This window comes from Canis aureus, chromosome 14 (assembly GCF_053574225.1).
Source record: "Canis aureus isolate CA01 chromosome 14, VMU_Caureus_v.1.0, whole genome shotgun sequence".
In the NCBI taxonomy this organism is placed as follows: Eukaryota; Metazoa; Chordata; class Mammalia; order Carnivora; family Canidae; genus Canis; species Canis aureus.
In genome coordinates this window covers 51,226,332-51,249,536 of record NC_135624.1, presented here as the reverse complement: position 1 = coordinate 51,249,536, position 23,205 = coordinate 51,226,332, and the positions used below count along the sequence as shown (strand labels likewise).

Here is a 23,205-nt window from a genome sequence, read left to right as displayed (position 1 = left end):
CAGGGTTTACAATTTTAAATAGGGTGAACAGAGAAGTTTTCATTGAGAAGTCTGTATTTGAGCAGCCCTTAGTCTGCTACATACATGAATAATGAAACAAGTAACAATTTCAGAAGGAAAAGGGGAAAGAATGGGATAGCTTAAGTAGGTGTGCTAAGTATGCTAATTAACCCCTGTGAAATAACTAGGAGCCCATAGCACTTAGAATCAATAAATGTAGTCATAGAAGTATACCTAACGGTAGAGAGGTAAACAGTAAGAAAGATAATGTGGTTGGTTGAAATCTAGGATGAGAAAGGGAGGAGGAAAAATAAAGACATTGTATCATATCTCATAGTAGAGAACTAAAAGTTAATGTGAAGAAATGGAGGACTAAGTTTGTTTTATATGAGTATGATTTTAAAGATGTAGCTTTGTGCAGTGGCAGTATGGTAGCCAATGAGGTTTATCCAAGGTACGGTTATTGCTAATTGATTATAAAGATGTCCATTAGTATAATAATTGAAACCTTATTAAAAGTAAGAGGTATTCTGTAAAATATAAAGAGGGTGAAATTAAGCAACACAAAGATGAGTACTTTGATTGTAACATTTATTTTATGAAGTACCAAATATCTGTAAAAATCATAATTAAAACATTAATATTCAAAAGGCAAAAAACATACCAGAGATTTATTCACAAAAACCATAAATGGTAGACAGACCATAGTGAATCAAATGAACAAAACCTTAAAGCAATAGAACACCTAAATACCCCAATTACTAAGCAGAATTTGATGGACAAACTGAATTCTACCTTGAAAACAGACCTACCTTCTTCTCAAGCACCTATTGAACATATACAAAACTTGATTATAATACTAGATTATAAAGAAAACCTTAATACATGCCAGAAGATAGGAGTAATATAGAGGTGCCAATCTATTATGGTAGCTACTAGCTACATCTAGCAATTAACATGTAATAAAAGTTAAATTCAGCATTTACTCTCACATGCCTCAATAAGATTGGTTGATTTTGGAATGAGGAGAAAAGAATGCAGATTGAAGATAATATAAGTGAACTAAATCGTTCTCTTTCATAACATGGAGTCAATAGATGTAATTTTGATGTTAAATAATAAAGACAGGGTTGTTATCTATAATTATGAAGATAAATATAAAAATAAGTGAAGTACAAAAAATAGGTGAAAGTGATTGTTCTTTTGTAGCAGTTAGGCAGGCTGCCTTCCCATTATAAGCCTTTTTGTACTTTAAAAAAACAAAACAAAACATGTATATGTATTACATCAATAATATGTAAGTTTTAAGAAACTGGTGGGATAAATAAAAGCACCCTAGAAACTGTCTTGTACAATAGTTTCTTTTCCAATAAATAATAAGTATAATTTCATTTCTTTGTATAAAGTGCAAAACACTCTAGTTCTCTTATACTGAAAGTATAAATTTTTTTTTTGTGGGGGGCACCAGTAACCTAGTTGTCTCTTCTGGTCATGAAGATAGCAAATAGTTCTGTGATGGGCATATACTGCTTATCTTTACTTGACAAAAATACTTAATTTTGATTTCAGTAGTCAATAAAAGATTGAGAACACTTTAAGATTTTAATTTAAATACATTAAATTTATTTAACAACAAAAGCACACTTAAATGGGTCAAGAAATAAAAGTCAAAACGTGTACTCATAGCCTTTAAAGGTTTATGAAATATTTCAAGGCATTTTCTCTTTTGGAATTTCTAGGAATATTTTGAATATAGGAATGACATCTTTAATAAGGACATAAGACAAATAATTATGAAATTTTTACTACTTGTATAAAGAAAATATTGGTTACTATTTAAGGTACCACTTTGTAGAACATAATTTATTCAAAACTGTAGTTACATTTTTTCAAAATATATTATTACATCTTTTCTATAAAGTCACTCTTAGGAAATATAGGTAAGGGTCAGGGTGAAAAATAAAAGAAGTTTTGCCCTGTAATCTGAGAATATTATTTGAAAACATATAGGCATACTACATCAAGACAGTGTCACTTGTTGAATGGATACAGTATTTGTTTCCCAGATAGACTGGCTATGCTAGTTTTTAGAACTTGACACTCTGAAATTACCAATATACTGTAGTTTGACTTTCAAGTAAGCTTTACATATAAATAAGAAAATTAAACATATTGGGATTAAGTATAAACACTTAGCTTGGAGGAATAGCATTACACAGCAAATTCTCAAAAATCAAAAAAGAAATAGAAACCATTAAAATAAACAGAAATCCTAGAGTTAAAGAATATAGTGACTGAACTGAAGATTCCCATAGATTCAACAGTAGATTCCACCAAGGAGAAAAAAGAATTAGAAGAAGACCAAAGGTCATTTAATATGTAATCAGAGCAATAGTAAAAGGGAATGAAAAAGAGTGAAGAATGCCCATGAAATGTTCATGAGATGCTATTAAACTGTGTGTTATTGAAATCCTGGAGGAAGAGAGGAAGAAAGGAACACAATGCTAATTTTTAAAGGAATAATGGCTAAGTACTTCCCAAATCTAGGGAGAGATTTGGCCATCTAAGTTCATGAAACTAATAGGTCCTCCCAAATTTCAAACCAAAATCTTCTCCAAGACATTGTACTAAGACTGTCTAAAGTCAAACATAAAATTTAGAAGCATCAAGGGGGGAAAAAATTGCTCCCATATAAGAGAGCCCCTGTAAGGTAATCAGCAGATTTCTCAGCAGAAACTTTGAGCCAGGTGAAAGTGGGATGATCTATTCAGTCCCAAAAGGAAAAGCCTGCCAACCAGGAAAATTCTGCCAGAAAAATTGTCCAAGATTGTAGGAGAGCTAAAGACTTTCCCAAATAGACAAAAAGTTGAGAGTGTCACCATTAGACCTGATGTATAAGAAGTGCTGAGAGTTCTTCAAGCTGAAATGAAAAGATGCTACTTAGTAATGTAAAACCTTATAAAATTACAGAACATGTTGGTAAAGGTAAGTATAAAATCAAATTCAGAGTATTCTTTACAATATAATGTGATAATCGTTTAACTAGTAATATAAAGGTTTAGTTAGAAGGCAAAATTTTTAAAAACCATAGCTGCAGTAGTTTATAAGGACACATATAAAAAGTAAATTCAATGTCAAAAACAAAATATGGGAGAGGGGCATGAAAGAATGGAGTTTTTTTTTAACTCTTTTTATAGTTTTTTAATTTTTACATTTTTTAATTTAAATTCAATTTGCTACCATATAGTGGAATACCCAGCGCTCATCCTATCAGGTGCCCTTCTTAGTACCTGTCACCCAGTTACCCTATTCCCCCCACCCACCTCCCCTTCCTTTGTTTACGAGAGGAGTCTCTCATGGTTAGTCTCCCTCTCCGATTTTTCCCATTCATTTCCCCTCCTTTCCCTTATAATTCCTTTCACTATTTCTTATATTCCACGTTTGAGTGAAACCATATGATGATTGTCCTCCGATTGACTTATTTCACTCAGCGTAATACCCTCCAGTTCCATCCACGTTGAAGCAAATGGTGGGTATTTGTCTCTTCTAATGGCTGAATAATATTCTATTGTGTATATGTTGTATGTACATATATATGTGTGTGTGTGTATATATGTATATATATGCATGCCACATATTCTTTATCCATTCATCCTTTGAAGGACATCGTGGCTCCTTCCACAGTTTGGCTGTTATGGACATTGCAGCAAATTCTTGCAAGATACATCTATGGAGGCAAGGGAAACAAAAGCAAAAATGAACTATTGGGATTTAAGATAAAGAGCTTCTGCACGGCAAAATAAACAGTCAACAAAACTAAAAGACAACCTACAGAATGGGAGAAGATATTTGCACATTAGATAATTAGATAAAGAGCTAGTATCCAAGATCTATAAAGAATTTACCAAATTCAACACCCAAGAAACAAAGAATCCAATCATGAAATGGGAGAAGACATGAACAGAAGTTGCTCCAGAGAAGACCTACACATGGCCAACAAGCACTGAAAAACTGCTCTGCATCACTTGCCATCAGGGAAATACAAATCAAAACCACAATGAGATACCACCTCACACCAGTGAGAATGGCTTAAATTAACAAGACAGGAAACAACAAATATTGGAGAGGATGTGGAGAAAGGGGAACCCTTTTGCACTGTTGGTCGGAATGCAAACTGGTACAGCCACTTTGGAAGACAGTGTGGAGGTTCCTCAAGAAGTTAAAAATAGAGCTACCCTATGATCCAGCAATTGTACTACTGGGTATTTACCGCAAAGATACTGATGTAGTGAAATGCCGGGATACTTGCACCCCGATGTTCATAGCAGCAGTGTCCACAAAAGAATGGAGATTTTGAATGTGATCAAAGTTGTTAGCTTAGTAACAGTCTCTTATAAGATATTTTATGTAAGCCTTTTGGCAACCACAGAGCAAAACCTGCAGTACATTCACAGAAGATAGAGAAGGGAATCAAAACATACTACTACAGAAAATCAGTTCACAAAGACCACAGAAGTGGAAGAAAGGAATGAGGGGACTACATGAAATAAATAAGATGGCATTAGTAAGTTCTTACCTATCAATAATTACATTAATGCCAATGGGTTAAATTTTCCAATCAAAAGTCCTAGTGTGGCTGACTGGATTAAAAAACAAGAACCAACTAGATATAGGCTGCCCACCAGAGACTCATTTTGGCTTTAAGGACACGTGTAGGTTCAAATTAAAGGATGGAAAAAGATAATCTATGCAAATGGAAACCAAAGAGAGCAGTGGTAGCTATACCAAATATAGATTTTAAGTTAAAAATAGATTTTAAGTTAAAAACTGTATCAAGACACAAAGTCATTATAAAATGAAAAAGAAGTTAACTCATTAAGAGGACATAACAGATGATCAGGGGAGAAATAGACCACAATACAATAATAGTAGGGGACTTGAATATCCCATTTTCAACAGTGGATAGATCATCTTGACAGAAAATAAGAAAACACTGGACATGAAATATACCTATACATAGAAGAGAACATTCTACCCAGCAGCAGCAGAATACATTTTTCTCAAGTGTACAAGGAACACTCTATAGGATAGAGCATATATCTTAAGTCACAATTGCCTTAGCAAATGTAGGAAGATTGATTTTATATCAAGTATCTTTTCCAACCATGGTGGTATGAAACTAGAAACAATAGGAGAAAAACTGGAAAATTCTCAGTTGTGTGGTAATAATACCCACCTGAACAATCAGTGGGTTGAAGCAAGTGAAAGGATAGTGAAAATACAGTTGATCCTTGAACAATGTAGGGTTGAAAATTCCATGTAGTCACATAGTCAAAAATCTGTGTATAAATTTTGGCTTCCTAAAACCATTACTAAGTCTACTGTTGACTGGAAGGCTTTTTGGTCAACATAAGCCATTGATTAATACATATTTTGTGTGTTACATGTGTTACATGTTACATACATACACGTTTATATTGTTACAATAAACTAGAGAAAAAAAACATTAAGAAAATTTTAGGGAAAATTTATAGTACTATATATATTTAAAAATAACCCACGTGTAAATGGACCTGTGCAGTTCAAATCTGTGGTGTTCAAGAATAAACTTTTTTTTTTAAGATTTATTTAGTCATGAAAGACACACACACGCACACGCACACGCACACGCACAGGCAGAAGCAGGCTCCATGCTGGGAGCCCGACGTGGAACTCGATCTTGGATCTCCAGGATCACACCCTGGGCCGAAGGCAGCACTAAACCGCTGAGCCACCGGGGCTGCCCTCAAGAATAAACTATTACTTAAAAGTGGAGACCCAAGATACCAAAACACGTGGATGTAGCAAAAGCAGTTTTTAGAGGGAAGTTCATAGTGATAAATACCTTAGGTTAAGGAACTACACTACATGTTAAGGAACTAGAAAAAGAACACACTAAACTCAAAGTTAGCAGAAGGAAGATGAGAGCAGAGCTAAATGAAATAGAGACTGGGACAGCAATGTAAAAGAAGGAATTAGTTTCCTTCTTCAAAAAATAGCTATTTTTTTTAAAGATTTTATTTATTTGAGAGAGAGAGGGAGCACGAGAGTGAGGTGAAGGGTTGAGGGAGAAGCACACTCCCTGCTGAGCAGGGAGCCTGATGTGGGGCTCCATCCTAGCACTCTGGGATTATGACTTGAGCCAAAGGCAGATGCTTAACTGACTGGACCAACCAGGTGCCCTGAATAATTGGTTTTTTGAAAAAGATAGACTTGACAGGCCCTTAGCTAGACTAAGAAAAAAAAGACTCAAAATCAGAAATGAAAGGAATATTACACCTGATAGAACAGAAATGGAAAGGATCATGAACCTACTACGAGCAATTATATGCCAACAAATTAGCCTAAAAGAAATGGGTAAGTTCCTAGAAAGATATAACATAACAAGATTGAATAATGAAGTAGAAACTAAGGAGACTGAAATAGTAATCAAAAACCTGCCAATAAAGAAAAGCACAGGATCAGGTTTCACCGGTGAGTTTTATCAAACATTTGAAGAATAATTAACACCAGTCTTACACTTTTCCAAAAAAATAAAAGAGGAGGGAGCACTCCCAAACTCATTTTATAAGATAGTCATTATCCTGATACCACAGCCAGATTAGGATACTATAAGATAATTGGAGGCCAGTATTCCTGAAGAATATAGATGCAGAAATTCTCAACAGAATCCTAGCAAACTGAATCCAGTGGCATATTAAAAGGTTCATACACAATGATCAAGTGTGATATATCCTTGGGGTACAAGGATGCTTCAACATACACAAGTCAGTGAATGTGATACACAACATTAATAGAATGAAAAATAAAAATAATTGATTATTGAATAGTTTCAGAAAAAGCATTTTATAAAGTTATTCTTTCATGATAAAAACTCTTAACAAATTAGGTATAGAAGGCACATACCTCACCTGTGAGGGAATAAGTATTTGTTGTTTTAAGCCACCCAGTTTGTAGTCCTGGCAGCCCTAGAAAACTAATGCAAGTTTCTATAAAAAAAAAAAAAAAGTAATGTGAAATTAAAATTAAAATTAAAAAAAATTGACACAGGCTCTAAGTAAAACTTACGCAAAAAAAAAAAAAATTAATAGAAGAGTAACATGCAAAAAGCAAATGAGTCCGAATAAAACTTATTTTAGTAAATGGAAAGAAACTTTATAGACAAAATAAGCACAAACAGTATAGCAACAAAGAAATAGCAAGGGTTGTGAAAAATAGAACATTAAGAAGTAAAAACAGGCACACATTTATTTACAAGGTAGCCTTTTAAACATTTTTATTGTTAATTTTCTAGTTTTGTTACACTGTCATTTCTACCAGGATTGTTTTATGGCAGTTTCTCTGGTGATAGAAGTATTCCAATTGCTGAGCAATAGAAGCCACTAGCCATAGGAAGCAATTCGTGCTTACAGAATATCTATCTATTTGTGCCTTTGATTTCCTTTAGCTGTGTTTTGTAGTTGTCAGTGTACAAGTTTTTCACCAAGTTGGTTAAGTTTATTTCGTTTTCTTTCCTTTTTTTTTTGTTTATTTCTAAGTGTTTTATGTTTTGATGCTATTGTAAACACAGTTTTCTTAATTTCCTTTTCAAATTACTCATTAGTGTGTAGAAAAAACCCTGATTTTTGTTAGTTTTATATTATACAGTTTTGCTGAAATCATTTATTGGTTTTAACATTTAAAAAAATTTTTTATTTATTTATGATAGTCACAGAGAGAGAGAGAGAGAGAGAGAGAGGCAGAGACACAGGCAGAGGGAGAAGCAGGCTCCATGCACCGGGAGCCCGACGTGGGATTCGATCCCCAGTCTCCGGGATCGTGCCCTGGGCCAAAGGCAGGCGCCAAACCGCTGCGCTACCCAGGGATCCCTGGTTTTAACATTTTTTGATGGATATAGAATCATTAAGGTTTTATACATACATGTCATCTATGAAAAGATAAATTTTTACTTCTTCCTTCCCTGTTTAGATGCCTTTTATTTCTTTGTCTTGCCTGATAATTGCTCTAGCTAGGACTTCTAGCACTCTGTTGAATAGAAGTGATGAAAGTGGGCATCTTTGCCTTTTTCCTAATCTTAGAGGAAAAGCTTTTAGTTTTTCTTTTTTCTTTTTCTTTTTCTTTTTTTAGCTTTCAGTTTTTCTTTTTTTTTTTCAGTTTTTCATTGTTGAGTATGATGTTAGCTTTGGGCATTTCATATATAAGGCCTTTATTATATTAAGGCAGTTCTTTTTTTTTAATGTTTAAAGATTTTATTTATTCGTGAAAGAGACACAGAGGCAGAGACATAGGCAGAGGGAGAAGGAGGCTCCCTGTGGAGAACCCAATGCGGGACTTGATCCCAGGACCCCGGGATCATGCCCTGAGCCAAAGGCAGATGCTCAATCACAGAGCCACCCAGGCATCCTATTTTGAGGTAGTTCTATTTGGCTTATTGAGTATGTTTATTAAGAAAGGGTGTTTAATTTTGTTTGATGCTTTTTCTGCATCAATTGAAATGTTCATGTGTTTTTTCCCTTCATTCTCTTAATGTGGTGTATTACACTGATAGATTTTCATATGTTGAACCATCCTTGCATTTTAGGTACACATACCACTTGATCATAGTTCATAATCTTTTTAATGTACTGTTGAATTTGGTTTCTTAGTATTTTGTTGAGAATTTTTGTGTCTGTCTTCATCAGGGATATTACTCTGTAGTTTTCTTGTGTCGTCTTCTGATACCAGGATAATGTTGGCCTTATAGAAGGAGTTTGGAAGTGTTCTCTTTAATTCTTTGGAAGAGTTTGAGGAACTTTAAATGCTTTAGAGAATTATCCTGTGAAACCATATAGTGTCAAGGTTTTTTCTTCCTTTGGGATCTGCTTTAATTTCTTGATTAATTCAGTTTCAATTATGTCTCTTCACTTCCTACTGAAAAAGATGAAAATTTAGCTTACCTATTCTGTTTTTAATCTCCTCTTTTCTCTCTGCATTCCAAGTTTAAAAGTTACTGTGTTATTTTATTAATATTTTTGAAATTGTAAATATTTAGATTCCTTAGATAATTGTATTTTAAATCCCTACCATGTAAGATAAGAACACTATGACGTGTTGGGTACCTGGCTGGCTCAGTTGGTAGAGCGTGTGACTTTAGATCTTGGGGCTGTAATTTTGAGCCCCACATTGGGTGTAGAGATTCCATAAAAATAAAATCTTTAAATAATGGTAAAAAAAGAACACCAAAACTTCTATCATTTTCTTCATCATGTGTCTTCTACTCTTTCATTTCCATTCCTGTCTTCTCTTCAGTATTTAAGTAGGTTTATAATGTAACATTTATGTTCTGTAATGAGAAGAATTTGGGTTTATCAGGTTGATTTGAAAAGCTAAATACAGTAAACTATTGAATTAGTGTTAAGTTTTATTTTCAGTAGGTCCGAGATTGCAATGCTAATGGAGCTCCAAAAAATATTTGATATCAATGTTTTTCAGCATTATACTACTAGTTTGCTTTATATTCTTACTAGTTTGCTTTATGTTGTTCATCTTCTTGCCATTATGACCTTTAGTTGCATTTTTTCTTGATAGATAAAAAGATACCTTTACCATATCCTCACATGTTTCCTGCTTGAATGATCTCTATTGTTTGTTGAATAGAATCTCTAGTTTTCTTGACGACCTCTCTTTTAGAGCCCTTTTCCTGCCTGTTTTAGTCTTGATAGATTTGGAAGTCTGTATATCTGCCATTCAGAGATATTCCTGCATTTCTGGGTTAGATTTACTGTTTCTTAGGTCCCACATAGGTCTCTTTCATGGCATTCTCCCTCATCCTAAATTAACTTTAGTATACAAGGTATTTATAATTTAGTGTGCAAGGTTCTAAAATAAATTCTTGCTGTTCTTCAGATGGCTTTGGCCTGGCTCATAATTGATAGTTTAGCTGTGTGTAGAAATTTAGATTCAGATTAATTTTCCCTCAGATATTAGGGTTTTGCTCTATTTTTTTCTGGGTCAAGATGGTGAGAAGTCTGACCTTACTCTGAGACTTGTTACTTTCTAAATGACTTCTCTCTCTTTGGAAGTTTTAGTGTCTTTGTAGTTCTGGAATCTTAAAGATAGATATTTGTCGAGGTGTGAATTATTTTTGCCCTTCTAACTGGACTCTCTGGAGTTAATAGGCCCTTTGTGGTAAATGCATGTGTCTTCCTTCAGGTATGGGAAATTTTCTTTTATTATTTCTTTGGTAATATTTTGTGGTTTTCTATGTTCTCCCATTTTGAAATGCTCACCAGCAGAATGTTGGTTTTCTGGATTGATTTTATGTCTTTTATTTCTTCTCATGTTTGCTGTCTCTCTCTCTATGTGTGTTTTTTTTAATGTGTTCTGACAGAGTCCTTCAGCTATATCTTTGTGCCTTTCTCTGAATGTCTGTGAACACATTGTTAATACCCCAGTAACTTTATTTATTGTCTGCTTGTATCATTTTGAAAGGCAACATGGTATAGTGTTAGTAGTTACAAGCTTAAGCAATAGAACCAGACTGCTAGACTGTGTGGGTTTAGATCCCCAGCTCTACCACTTAATAATCTTAGGTCACTTAATGTGACCAAAATTAAGATAATAACTAGTTTGTGGATAAAGGAGTTTATATTTGTAAAGCATTTATAACATTTCTTGGTGTAGTGAAATCTGCATTATTTGTTAAATATGGTTTTGTTTCATGCACTACAGTTTCTTCAGGAATGTCTTGAGGATATTTTGTTTTGTTTTTGAGTTTTCTGTACCCTAAATAATTAATCTTTCCAGGGTTAACTGATATATTTATTTATTTTGTTCTTTTTTTTAGCTGCTGTTTTTTATTGTATGTATATAGTCCTCTAATTTCCTAAGAAAGCAAAATCTTTGTCAACTCATGATTTTGTTTTAATGGAATATTTTAAACTATACAACAATATACAGAATAGAATAATGAAATTCTGTCACTCATCTTTAATGATTAGGTCTTTTTTCATCTGCATCCTCATTCATTTATCCTTTCCTAATACTGTTTCCCATTATTCCACATGTCACTGATCTATAATTATTTTTAGTATATTTCTAAAACTAAAGACCTTGAGTCTTTTTAAATTTTAGAATAGTTGATGCTCCCCTCCTCCTGCCTTTATCTTTTTCCTCCTCCATGTTGAAGGAACTGGATCGGATGTTCTATAGAGTATTTCACATTCTGGATTTGTCTTATTGCTTTTTCTTGATGTCATTTATTCTCTTCTGGTAGTAATGTAAAATGGAAGTTTGATCTAAATCAGTGTTTATAAACTTTTTGTTTTCTTTTTTCATTATTGTCCCCTTAAAGGGCCTTTTTAGAATATTTTCTTATTTTACTTTATTGTCTACCTCCTGAGACCCAGGGGGATAGATCATAGTGTTGTGCTTTGGAGATTAAGAAACTTTTATTATTTAAGATCCTTTTAGGGATCCTGGGGTGGTGCAGCGGTTTGGCGCCTGCCTTTGGCCCAGGGCGTGATCCTCGAGACCCGGGATCGAATCCCACATCGGGCTCCCGGTGCATGGAGCCTGCTTCTCCCTCTGTCTGTGTCTCTCTGCCTCTCTCTCTCTCTGTGACTATCATAAAATAATAAAATAAAATAAAATAAAATAAAAGATCCTTTTACCCCTTGGGTGTGACATTGTTCCAGTTAAGAATATATGATCTAGGGCGGCCCAGGTGGCTCAGGGGTTTAGTGCCGCCTTCAGCCCAGGGTGTGATCCTGGAGACCCAGGATCGAGTTCCACATCAGGCTCCCTGCATGGAGCCTGCTTCTCCCTCTGCCTGTGTCTCTGACACTCTCTCTCTCTCTCTCTCTCTTTCTCTCTCTCTCTGTCTCTCATGAGTAAATAAATAAAATTTAAAAAAAAAATATATGATCTAAAAGTTTGATCCCATTTTGACTCTTTTCAACAAGAATATAAGTAGTAGTATGTATTACATGTTACATCAGGAGGTACTTACTACCTAGTTGTCTCACTTTTGGAGATGCTAAGATTGATTAGTGCATACAGTTGGTGGCAATACGATCCATTGTGAAATTTACTATCACTTTTTCTCCTAATCATTTAAAATCTATTAATGATTATTGGCCATCTTTTTATGTCATTTCTTCTGTTCTTACCAGCCGAGATTCTTTGAAGGACTGGCTCTCACCAGGTCTCTTTGACCTTAAGATACAGTTTGACAGGATAGGCAAAAAAGTATGTGATTAATATTCTTTCATTTACCAATTTTTGATTAGCCCTTAGTTATACCATCAATATTCATTGGCTTTAATTTTGTACTTTTTTATTTATGTATTTATTTGTAGCATTTCTAGCTCTTTCTAAGGGCTAGTATTTCATGAGCGTTATTCTTTCTTTGAGGTCTTCCAAAGAACAAAGGCAAAATTAGCTGTTTTTAAGTTTAGTAAAAGTTATTCTAACTTACATTATATTCATTTTTATTTAAACATTGTCCTATTTCATCATTCTGAGATTTATTTCATCATGACTCATTAGTTTTTTCCATATCTTCTAAAGAGATGATATGAAAATAGAAGAATGATGGAATCTCATAAGATGATAGAATATGGGGGGAAAAGTGTTTCTCAATAAAAAATTTAAAACACTAACTTTGGTGTGTCCTACTTTTACTTGAAGACATGCTATTGATTTGACTGAAGTAAGAGCTCTCTCTCTCTCTCTCTCTTTTTGGTAAAGGCTTTTCTCAACTCCTTAAACCCATATAAAGTATCTTCAATTCATAGACACAAGACATAGGTGGCTGACAGAATGTACTAATTTCTTTGTTGATTTTTGGAGAATGGAGAAAATACAGATCTTGAATTCTAAGTAATTCTAGATAAGTTATGTAAGGAGTCTAGTCTTAAGCTTTTTACCTGGATAAACTAAATTATAGCACTCTTCAATATTTATCATCATTGTTTTCATTGGATTCTCTCATGTGAGCTTTTATTATTATTTTTTAAAGATTTTATTTATTTATTCATGAGAGACACGGAGAGAGAGAGAGGCAGAGAGAGAAGCAGGCTCCATGCAGAGAGCTCGACGCGGGACTCGATCTCGGGTTTCCAGGATCACGCCCGTGGGTGAACCAAGGCAGCCGCTAAACCACTGAGCCACCCAGGCGTCCCTTGTGTGAGCTTTTAAATCAAAAGTTTTTATTATTCTCAGTTCCAGAAGTTGTAGCAGGCCATTTGGGTCAAAATATCTCCTTTCTAATGTTAGGTATTATAATTAACATAAGTGAAGGGGATAGGAAAAGACAATACCACACTAGAGATGCAGTGCTTCCATTAAGGGTATTCCCCTGATATCAGTATTTCAAATTACTTCTTCAGTGTTTTGGATGTTTTTACCATTCAAGGTAATGCATTGTAGTGAGTTGTTAGATGTGTGAGAGATATTTCTCTTGTGAACTGGAAGAAAAAGGATTATAAAATGAAGTGTAGAAAATGTAGAGTGTAGGAAAGGAGAAGCCAGTATAATGTTCTGACCTTGATTTCAATTCTAGTAGCTGGTTAGTAACTATGGAAATTAAGAATCTGGAAATTGATTCCCTTAAAACTATTTGGTCCCCAGTGTGAAGACTGCTGATTTAAGGTTTAATCTTTCATCACTAGATTATAGTCTTGAATCTAAGGCTACTGCATAAAATTCATCCACTTTTTATTTTCATTATCGTTAATTTCCTTAAGGACCTTCATCACTGTGCACTGATTGCTGCTTTTTCTCAGCGTTCTCTTTGAGGATTCTTTTTCATTTTTCCTGAGTATTTTCCTCAGTGAAACAGTTATTTACTCTCTCTTCCTCTTTTAGCATGTGTATATTTTTACTAACAAACGACTTTCCTCAGGTTTTGATTCTTTTGTGTTGCATCAGATTTTGTCTGTGTGATTGTTGGTTCTTCATTCATTCAAAGATAACTTGGGATGTGCTGCAAAAATGTAATTGCCCAGGAGCTGCAAACATTGTACATTGTTGCATTTCAATGACTAAAACTCCATGAGGGGAGGAATTTGGATATGTAGGACATACCATAGTGAGTGAATGAATAAGGAGACTAGAATTTCCCAAACACTGGCCTTAATAGAACTGCTAGTTTAAGAAAAATTTAACCAAATTAATCTTGTTGTCTTTTATTTTTGTTGATTGATATTTAAAATAGTACTTTTCTGGTAGAAGAGTAACAAAAATGCTTTTAATATTGTGGTGAGAAATGTTAATGTTTCTGATCATTTTAACTTTAATTGGTAATAAGAATTACTGGCCATGATTGGATAGTTTCATAAAATCACACTGGAAATACAGGGTAATAAAAGTACTTCCCTCATAGGGATGTTGTGAGGATCTAGTCAGCACATACGTAAAGCACTTACAACAGGGCTGCACACAAAGCTAAGTGCTTGGTAACTGTTAGCAAATGAGAATAATGCTAAGACTGACTTCTTTCCCATCATTCTGCAGGCAGTTTCTTGATGGTTAGTTGATCTGTTCATTCATTGAGAGGCTGGCTATTGGCCCAAGGCAGTTGTCCCTCAGGCCCTTCCTTGCAAAAGCTCCCTAAAAGAATCATCCTCCACAAGCATTTTTCCTCAGCTTCCTTCCCAAGGACCTCCCCACCCCCCAGACCTTTGAGGCTTGTGGGCTGGAAAGAACTTCAGAATGGCTAGTAGTACATTGCAGTCAGGTGGTGAGGGTTTAAAATGGGCTCTGCCTTTTACAAAGCCCTGTGTGAGTCTTTGACTCAGGGCAAATTGCTTCACCTCTTATTTCCTTCCTTATCCATCTCACCTCAGAAAATATTCTTTTTATCTCTTTTCTTACTCTGAACAGCCACACTGCACTTAATTTATACAAATACCATATTCTCTCTGGCCCTTTGAACACGCTGTTCACTTTGGATGAAACACTTTCTCTTCCCTCCTGCCTTGTATTCATTTGGCCAGATCCTATTCATGTTTGCATTAAATGCCCCTCCTTTAGGGGAGGCCATTTCTAACCAATTCCCACCACGCTGGTGTGTATTTCTGCCATGATTTCCCCTCACATCATGATTCTTAAAGCCTTTCATCCCATTTGGAGTTGCCCTACATAGTGAGCTCCCACAGAGTTTGATGGGATCTGACATGTTCATTGCTGCATCTCCAGTTCTTGGCACATAGGAAGCCCCAATTAATGCTGTATACATGGATGGGAAAAAAATACCAGAGATACTGTTGCTTAGGCTTTGGCTAACATTATCTCCACAGCTGCCCTTGTTTTACAGAATTTTTATTTTACTTTTTTTCCTGTAAAGCCGCTGAAACTTAGAAGCTGATTCTGTCACAGTTTAAGATGCCTTTGGAAAATTCTGCATTCTTCTTAGATGAATCTTTAGAACTTGGTGAGTTTCACTAGATCCTTCAGTTTTCATTTTGAGCTCAGAGGTATGCGTGTTTTTTTCTTTTTTTCTGCATAATTCATAATTATTGGATACAGTGAGGTTTGCAATATCCTAGCAAGAAGCATAGGACAAAGTATTATAAAAATATTTAGGGCATGATCTTCTACTTGCTTTGATAGCCTTAATTTATCTTTAGAATTTTACTTTTTTGAGGAGTAAAAAGTTACTGATAAAAAATAGTGATAGGGAATAAAGGGGAAAGGAGAGAAAATGAGTGGGAAATATCAGTGAGGGAGACAGAACATGAGAGACTCCTAACTCTGGGAAACAAACAAGGAGTAGTGGAAAGGGAGGTGGGCGAGGAGGTTGGGGTGACTGGGTGACGGGCACTGAGGGGGGGCACTTGATGGGATGAGCCTTGGTGATATGCTGTATGTTGGCAAATTGAATACCAATAAAAAAAGTTACTGATTGGAAAGATAATTGATATGCAGATATAAAGTATTTTCTTCAGTTCTTGAAATTTTTACGTTACTACTCAGAAGAATTATAACATCTTTTTCTGAGATAAGGAAGGCGATTTGTAAATGACTGAAAAGCAAAATAAGAATTGTTTCATGTTATATTTTAAGTCTAGTGATAAAGAATTAGTTGACTGAGGTAAAAAAGGGCCAGTCACCCAGTGCAGCTCCAGCTTATAAGCAAGTCTATCAGTAAGTAGTCTGCATAATACTAGATTTAGCCTGCTGCTTTTTTTTTTGTATGACCTATGAGCTAAGAATAGTGTTTATATTTTTAAATGATTACAGGGAAAAAAAATCTGAAACGAATACTATTTTGTGATGTGAAAATGATACAAAATTCAAATTTCAGCATCTATGAATAAAGCTTTATTGGAACACAGCCACTCTTATTTTACATATCGTATATGGCTGTTTCATGTTTAGTGGCAGAGTTAATTTAAATACAGTAGTTGCATCATCAGATTGTTACAGTCTGGAAAGCCAAAAATATTTTACTATATGACCCTTTAAGATAAGTAGTTGGCCTATACTCTTCATGGTTGGAGAAGCATTTATAGGTTGAGTGTTAGTTGCTTCATTTTCAAAATAGGGAAAAATAATACCTTTCCTATCTGAAAGCGAGGATCTTGGGTTTACTAAATTACAGGTTCCCTAAGGGTAGATATCATGCCTGTTTTTTAAACAGTAGATGCCGCCATAGCTATTATAGGCCCGACACATGGTTGACACACAATGTTGAGTAAAAGAACAAGATCTGTTGTAGCTCTAGTACCTATTATATCTATTATTATTATGATCAGAATAATTCCAGTGTTTTTGAAGGTTTGCGTATTGGTATGGGTGTTTTTTGTTAAGTATAGGAGTGAATTAAGAAAACACACACCAAAAAAGAAAAAAAAAACTGTAAGAACGAGTTTTGATGGAAACAGTAATTTTCTCTGGATTTTTTCTTTCCAGAGAGCCATCAGATCATTGGCCAGATTTATTTGTCTAAGTTGATTATATATGTATATTGTTACTTTTTGAAATCTTAAGAGGCAAGATAAACCACTCATCCCAAAATTACGAATCTCAAAGGAACTTAGAAGCCTCCTTGTTATAATACACACACACACACACACACACACACACACACACACACTAAAAACTGTTGAACGGAAAGATTCATATATTCTCATTTAAGTCTTCTGAAACTTCCCCAGCTTACCTACTGAATCTCTCTTTTCCTTTTTCTAAAGATTTGGTTTATTTATTTGACACAGAGAGAGAGAGAGAGAGAACGAACAAGCAGGGGGAGTGGCAGGGAGAGGAAGAAGCAGGCTCCCTACTGAGCAGGGAGCCCTCCACAGGCTGGAGCCTGACTCAGGGCTCTATCCCAGGACCCCTGGGCCAAAGGCAGATGTTTAATGGACTGAGCCATGTAGGCACCACATGAATCTCTCTCTCTCTCTCTTTTTTTAATGAACCTTCCCTGTATAGTTTGCTCAAGAACATAGCTTTTAAAATTTTATGCTGCAGAACACTTTGTAAAGATCAGATAGTTTAGGGCAGCCCCAGTGGCGCAGTGGTTTGGTGCCGCCTGCAGCCCCGGGTGTGATCCTGGAGACCCAGGATCGAGTCCCACGTCGGGCTCCCTGTGTGGAGCCTGCTTCTCCCTCTGCCTGTCTCTCTCTCTCCTTCTCTCTCTCTGTGTCTCTATGAATAAATAAATAAAATATTAAAAAAAAAGATCAGATAGTTTAAATGACATTTAGTTGAGAAAAGCCGTTCCAGATTAAATAAGTCTAGAGAGAGCAGATAGTTAAATGCTGTACATGATTCTGGACTGGATCCTGTATTGGTGGAGGAAGAAAGCCCTAGAGGACTTCCATTTGCTCAGTTAAAAAAAAAAAATTGGAAAATAGATATTAAGTTAAAATTTTGTATGATTGTTAAATTTTTTGAAGTTAGTAACTATATTATGGCTATTTAAGAGAATGTCTTTGTTCTTAAGAGGCATATGTTGATGTATTTAGGGATGAAAGATCTGATATATATATCTTATCTTATTCTCCAATGGCTCAGCAAATGCTTATCCATACAAGATTTAAAAATGAGAATGTTAATTAATTGATAAATCTGGACAGAGTATACATAGGAGTTCTTTGAACTATTTGTACACTTTTCTGAAAGTTTGAAAGTATTTCCAAGTAAAAAGTTTAAAGAAATGACATTAGCAATTATCAGAAAACCTAGAGATTATATCCAAATACTGTTGCTTTTAAATTATTATTAACTTTTATTAGAATACACTTATAGTCCTTGTCCTTTTTTCAAAGTGCTTTCACACATACTCTGTTTACATGGTGGTACTGTTCGAAACAGTAATTTTTTGTTGAGTGGTTTATGGTTAATTATGTGGTCATCAATGCAGATACCCCGTTCTTTGATTCTTTACTCGATTTAACAAGTTTGACTTACAAATAGTTTATAAAACTTATAGTAATATGAAAATAAAATGAAATAGAACTTTGCAAAGGTAGAAACTGGTATGCAAAGAAAGTCTTTATATTAGCAGTATTCTTGCTGATTATCTTATCAATTTTTTAATCATAAGATAATAGTTAAATACCAATTCGTAGAATTTAGAACTTCAAAGAATCTTAGGTATAATGTTAAATTTTCTTCTGCCTGATATCTTTCTTTAATGTCCACTTTAGCTTGTATTATAAAAAATCTATTGTGTTCCCTTAGCTCCATAAGTATGCTTTGCTTTTAAAAGTACATCTGATTTTACTATCTTAAATTTATATTTTGACCTTAAATTTATTATATTTTGAAGGAAATTCAGGAGTAGGGATCTATTATAGTATTTCTCAAAATGATGTTAATAATTGATTACCTTTTTGAGCTTTATATTTTTAGCACTCTATATTTAGTAATTTCATTTTCACAAAAGCCTTATGCTAACACCTTGCCTTGATTTGCTATTCAGTTCTAGCTAAAACTGCTGCTAAGCCTCAGAAGGCTTAGGTTTTCTTACCCCCCCCCCTTTTTTTTTTTTTGCCAGATATGAATTATGAGAAGTAGGGATCTGGAACTAAGTATAGAAAACTGATCAAAAGAGGCGCCTGAGTGGCTCAGTCAGTTGGGCGTCCAACTCTTGGTTTCAGGGTGAATCATGGTCTCAAGGTCCTGGTATTGAGCCTAACCTCAGGCTCCTTGCTCCATGGAGTTTGTCTGCTTGAGGATTCTCTCTCCATCTTCCTTGCCTCTCCCTTCGCTTGCATGTGCTCAGTGTCTCTGAAATAAATCTTTAGAAAAAAAGAAAAGGAAAATGTATTGATTATATGTACATTAAGGAAAAAAGCCATTTTAGAATTTCAGGATGTAAATAGTGAGTTCAGTCTAACTTCACCCTAGACCTTCTCTTTCCTTCATAATTTGGGAAGGATCCATATATCAAGATAATTCTTCAGTAATTGTGCTGAAAAAGGAAGTAAAAGGAAGTATCCGATTAGGAAGCAAACTGATGTAGAAACCTAGTTTTCCTAGGCTTGAATTTTACCAAGTAAAATAACTAAAAAGTTAAAAATTTAAAAGTTAAGCGACCGATACAGTCTTGCTAACTTTTAAAACTTTTTTGCATTTAATTTAACCATGCTTTTTATAAAGTGGATAAATCTTGAGTATCCTTTTGATGAAATTTTATGAAGTCAATGCTCGTTTAACCAATACCAAGATCAAGATATAGAATACTTTCATCAACCTAGGAGCCTCCTTCATGCCCCCGACAGTCAACACACATTTCTGAAGGTAACTATTATTCTGACTTCATTTACTATTCATTAGTATTGTCTATTTTTTAACATCTTTTGACTATTTTTTTGGATCAATATCTTGTTTATGTGAGTCACACATGTTGATTCATAAAACGTTGTAACGTTAATTTATTCTTTTTCATTGTTTTGAATCCTTCATTGTATATGTCACAGTTTTATCCATTATCCTGTTGATGAACATTTGGATCATTATCAGTTTTTGGCTATTATGAACAGTGCTACTGTGAATATTCTTGACCATGTCTTTTGGCGCACATATGCATGCATTCTTTTGAGTAAATATCCAAGAGTGAAGTTGTTGATCATGAAACTCTTTAGCTTTAGTAGATGCTTCTAGTTTTTGAAAGTGATTGAGTCAATTTATACTATTTTCTACATCCTCACCAATGCTTAAAATTATGTTTTTTTAAATATTAGCTCCTTTGCTACATATGTGGTAAGAAGTTAGGAACTTTAATTTGTAATTCCCTGCTGACTTTAAAGATTTATTAGCACATGTTTATATGCTATTGACCATTTGAATATCCTCTTTTGAGAAATACCTATTCATGTCATTTGACCATTTTTCTATTGACTTGTCTTATGGATTGGTACGAGTTCTTTATTTCTAGGATAAATTTTTTATTAGATTAAATATTGAAGGTATCTATCCTACTTCTTTACTATCTTAATAGTGTACCTTTATTAAGAAAATTTCTTAATTTTAATAGTCCATCTTGTCAAACTGTTCCTTTATGGTTTTAAGTAATCTTTGTCCATCCCAAAGCCAAGAAGTTATTCTTGTATGTTTTCTCCTATAAACTTGATTGTTTAAATCTTTACATTTAGGTTTATGCATGGTATATGATAGGATTCCTGGTTCATTTTATTTTACATATGGAAACCCATTTTGTCCAATATTATTTATTGAAAAGACTATCCTTTCCCTATAGTAATGCACTAGTGCCTTTGTTGTAATTCAGGTGAGTGTTTATTCGTTCATGGTTCTGTTTTTGGACTCTTCTGTTCCATCAGTCTAGTGTGCTGGTTTTATATTCTTCTAATTGCTATAACTCTAAATCCTCCAATTATGTTCTTCACAATTCCTTGTTTTTTTTGGTCCTTTGAATTTTTTTTTTTTTTTTTAAGATTTTATTTATTTACTCATGAGAGACACACAGAGAGAGAGAGAGAGAGACAGAGACAGAGACACAGGCAGAGGGAGAAGCAGGCTCCATGCAAGGAGCCCGATGTGGGACTCGATCCTGGATCTCCAGGATCACACCCCAGGCTGCAGGCGGCGCTAAACCGCTGCACCACCGGGGCTGCCCGGTCCTTTGAATTTCAATAAAAATTTTATACTCGACCTGTCAGTTTCCTAATAAATAGATAACCTGCCTTATAGTAAGCAAGTTTTAAAAAAATAGTAAGCACTTTTAATAGTGTTATTTAATATTATTATTGACTAGCTTGATATCAAATGTACAGAGCAAGTTGAATATATTGGACATCTTTCAATATTGAGAGTTTCAGCACCTTAACTACTATAGTACCTCCATGTATTTAGGCCTTTTAAAATTTCTCTCGGAATTTTATTTTGGGTGTGGAGGTCGTATACATCTCTGTTAACCTTTTAGATATCATAATGATATTGTGGTTATATGTTTTTGTTAGTCCTTGTAATTTATAGGTTTACACTAGGGTGTTTACAGATGCAGTGATACAGTTTGGGGGGTTTACTTTTAATAATGCAAAGGAGGGTGGGAAGGAACAGAGAAGGACCAGAATAGATGTAACCAGATTTACCATGATTTGATAATTGTTGAAAATGGATGGTATTTGGGTTAATAGTTATATTATTCTTTTTACTTTTGTATACGTTTGAAATTTTTCATAAAACCAGGTTAAAAAAAGTAATGACTATAGCAGGTTGAAAAACAAATATATAAGACTTTAGAAGTTCATTAAAATACTAAAAAAAATTCTCACAGGCATCAATCAGGTCATGTAAATGAAAGAATCAACCATTTAATGTTTTTCTGCACAGATTATATTTCAAGATTTTATTTTTATGTGTGTAAGAGAGCTACGGGCACATGAGTATGGGAAGGGGCAGAGGAAGTAGCGGACTCCCCACTGAGAAGGGAGCCTGATGTGGACTCCCTCCCGACCTGGGATCATGACTTTAGCCCAAGACAGATGCTTAACCAACTGAGCCACCTAGGTGCCCGATTATATTTCAGGATAACCAAATAGTTAAGAGGGAAAGTTTACCTTTATAGAAGAATCACAGCTAATAAGAAATGCTGAGAAAATAATAGATTTAGAAAACTCACCACAGTGCAACTTCTAATGAAAGAATAGATCTAGATGATCATCAGTCAATAACTACTAAAGTCACTAGGTGAAAGGTCTGTTGGGACATGGGTATAATACAATTGGATAGACCAAGATGGAGTAAGACTAATTCTTTGATTAGAACTAGAAACTCCTAATGGAATAAAAAACCCGACTCTTTGAAGACTGAAAATTAATAATAGGCAAATTGAGAAGGAAAGTCATAATTTGAAGTGTAGCCTGTATGATTGTGAGTGTACCATTTTACTCTTTCCATGATCCAGCTTTGACCAAGTGGTGGGCAGAATTGTGGAACTGCACAGAGGGTGTATCAGTTAGCAAAAACTTCAAGAGAAACCCCTCATTTCTAGCAGAGGGTAAGGAAGAAGGGGATCCGCTTTTTTTTCCTTTTTCTCTCTTAAGCCTGCCCTAAGATTATCTCCACTTCTAAATTGTGCTGTCGTTGTGGCACTAGCACTTAAAACTGAAAGAAAAATAATTTCTCTCGCGGGAGGAATTGAGAAAGGGACTGCTGAAAACAGCATGCTGGGAAAATCTCAAGGAGAAGAGAATTGAGAGGAGATTCTCTGATTGTGAATATGAACCCACAACGGTCCTACCTTACTCATGATCATGCACAGAACGTACTTAAAGAAACACAAGAAGGACTTAGAGAATTTGAACTATGATATAAACCACTGTTCAGATCCAGACTTGCATTTGAGTGGTGCATGCAAAGGATAGACCCAAATAACACAGTAAAAGTAAAGGCTTTAAAAACCAAACTGACATTCGAACTGCTACCCCAGAAGGCAATACAGAACTTACAGTCTAAACTTCAATAAAAAAATCAAATTATCCAGGAGGGGTCAATAGCATCTGGAGTTTTATAACCTAATATTCAGGTCTAGGATATAATCCAAATTTTTGACATACCAAGAAATAGGAAAATCTGACCACTTTGTAAGGGAAAATACAATAAATAGATGCCAGACCTGGGATGATACAGTGATGGAATTATTTAAAAAAGGCTTTAAAGCACCTGTTATATCTGTGCTCCTTGAGGTAAAAGTGAACGCTCTTGAAATGA

General features: G+C 34.7%; 1 protein-coding gene and 1 pseudogene across 13 annotated transcripts in view; both read left to right on the top strand.

Moving 5' to 3' along the window:
* Nucleotides 1-23,205, top strand: part of CLOCK (clock circadian regulator) — a 134,699-nt gene that overhangs the window by 13,093 nt on the left and 98,401 nt on the right. For 4 of the 13 annotated variants that reach the window (XM_077848053.1, XM_077848055.1, XM_077848056.1 and 1 more), the window contains exon 3: nt 15,368-15,454. The exons of 8 other annotated variants lie outside the window; for them this stretch is intronic. The gene's annotated coding sequence lies outside the window, so the exon portion shown is untranslated. Of the gene's footprint in view, nt 1-15,367; nt 15,455-19,632; nt 19,774-23,205 lie in introns of all 13 variants that reach the window. One more of the 13 variants, XM_077848054.1, reaches the window with a different exon arrangement.
* LOC144283862 (U4 spliceosomal RNA) lies at nt 410-523 on the top strand (annotated as a pseudogene).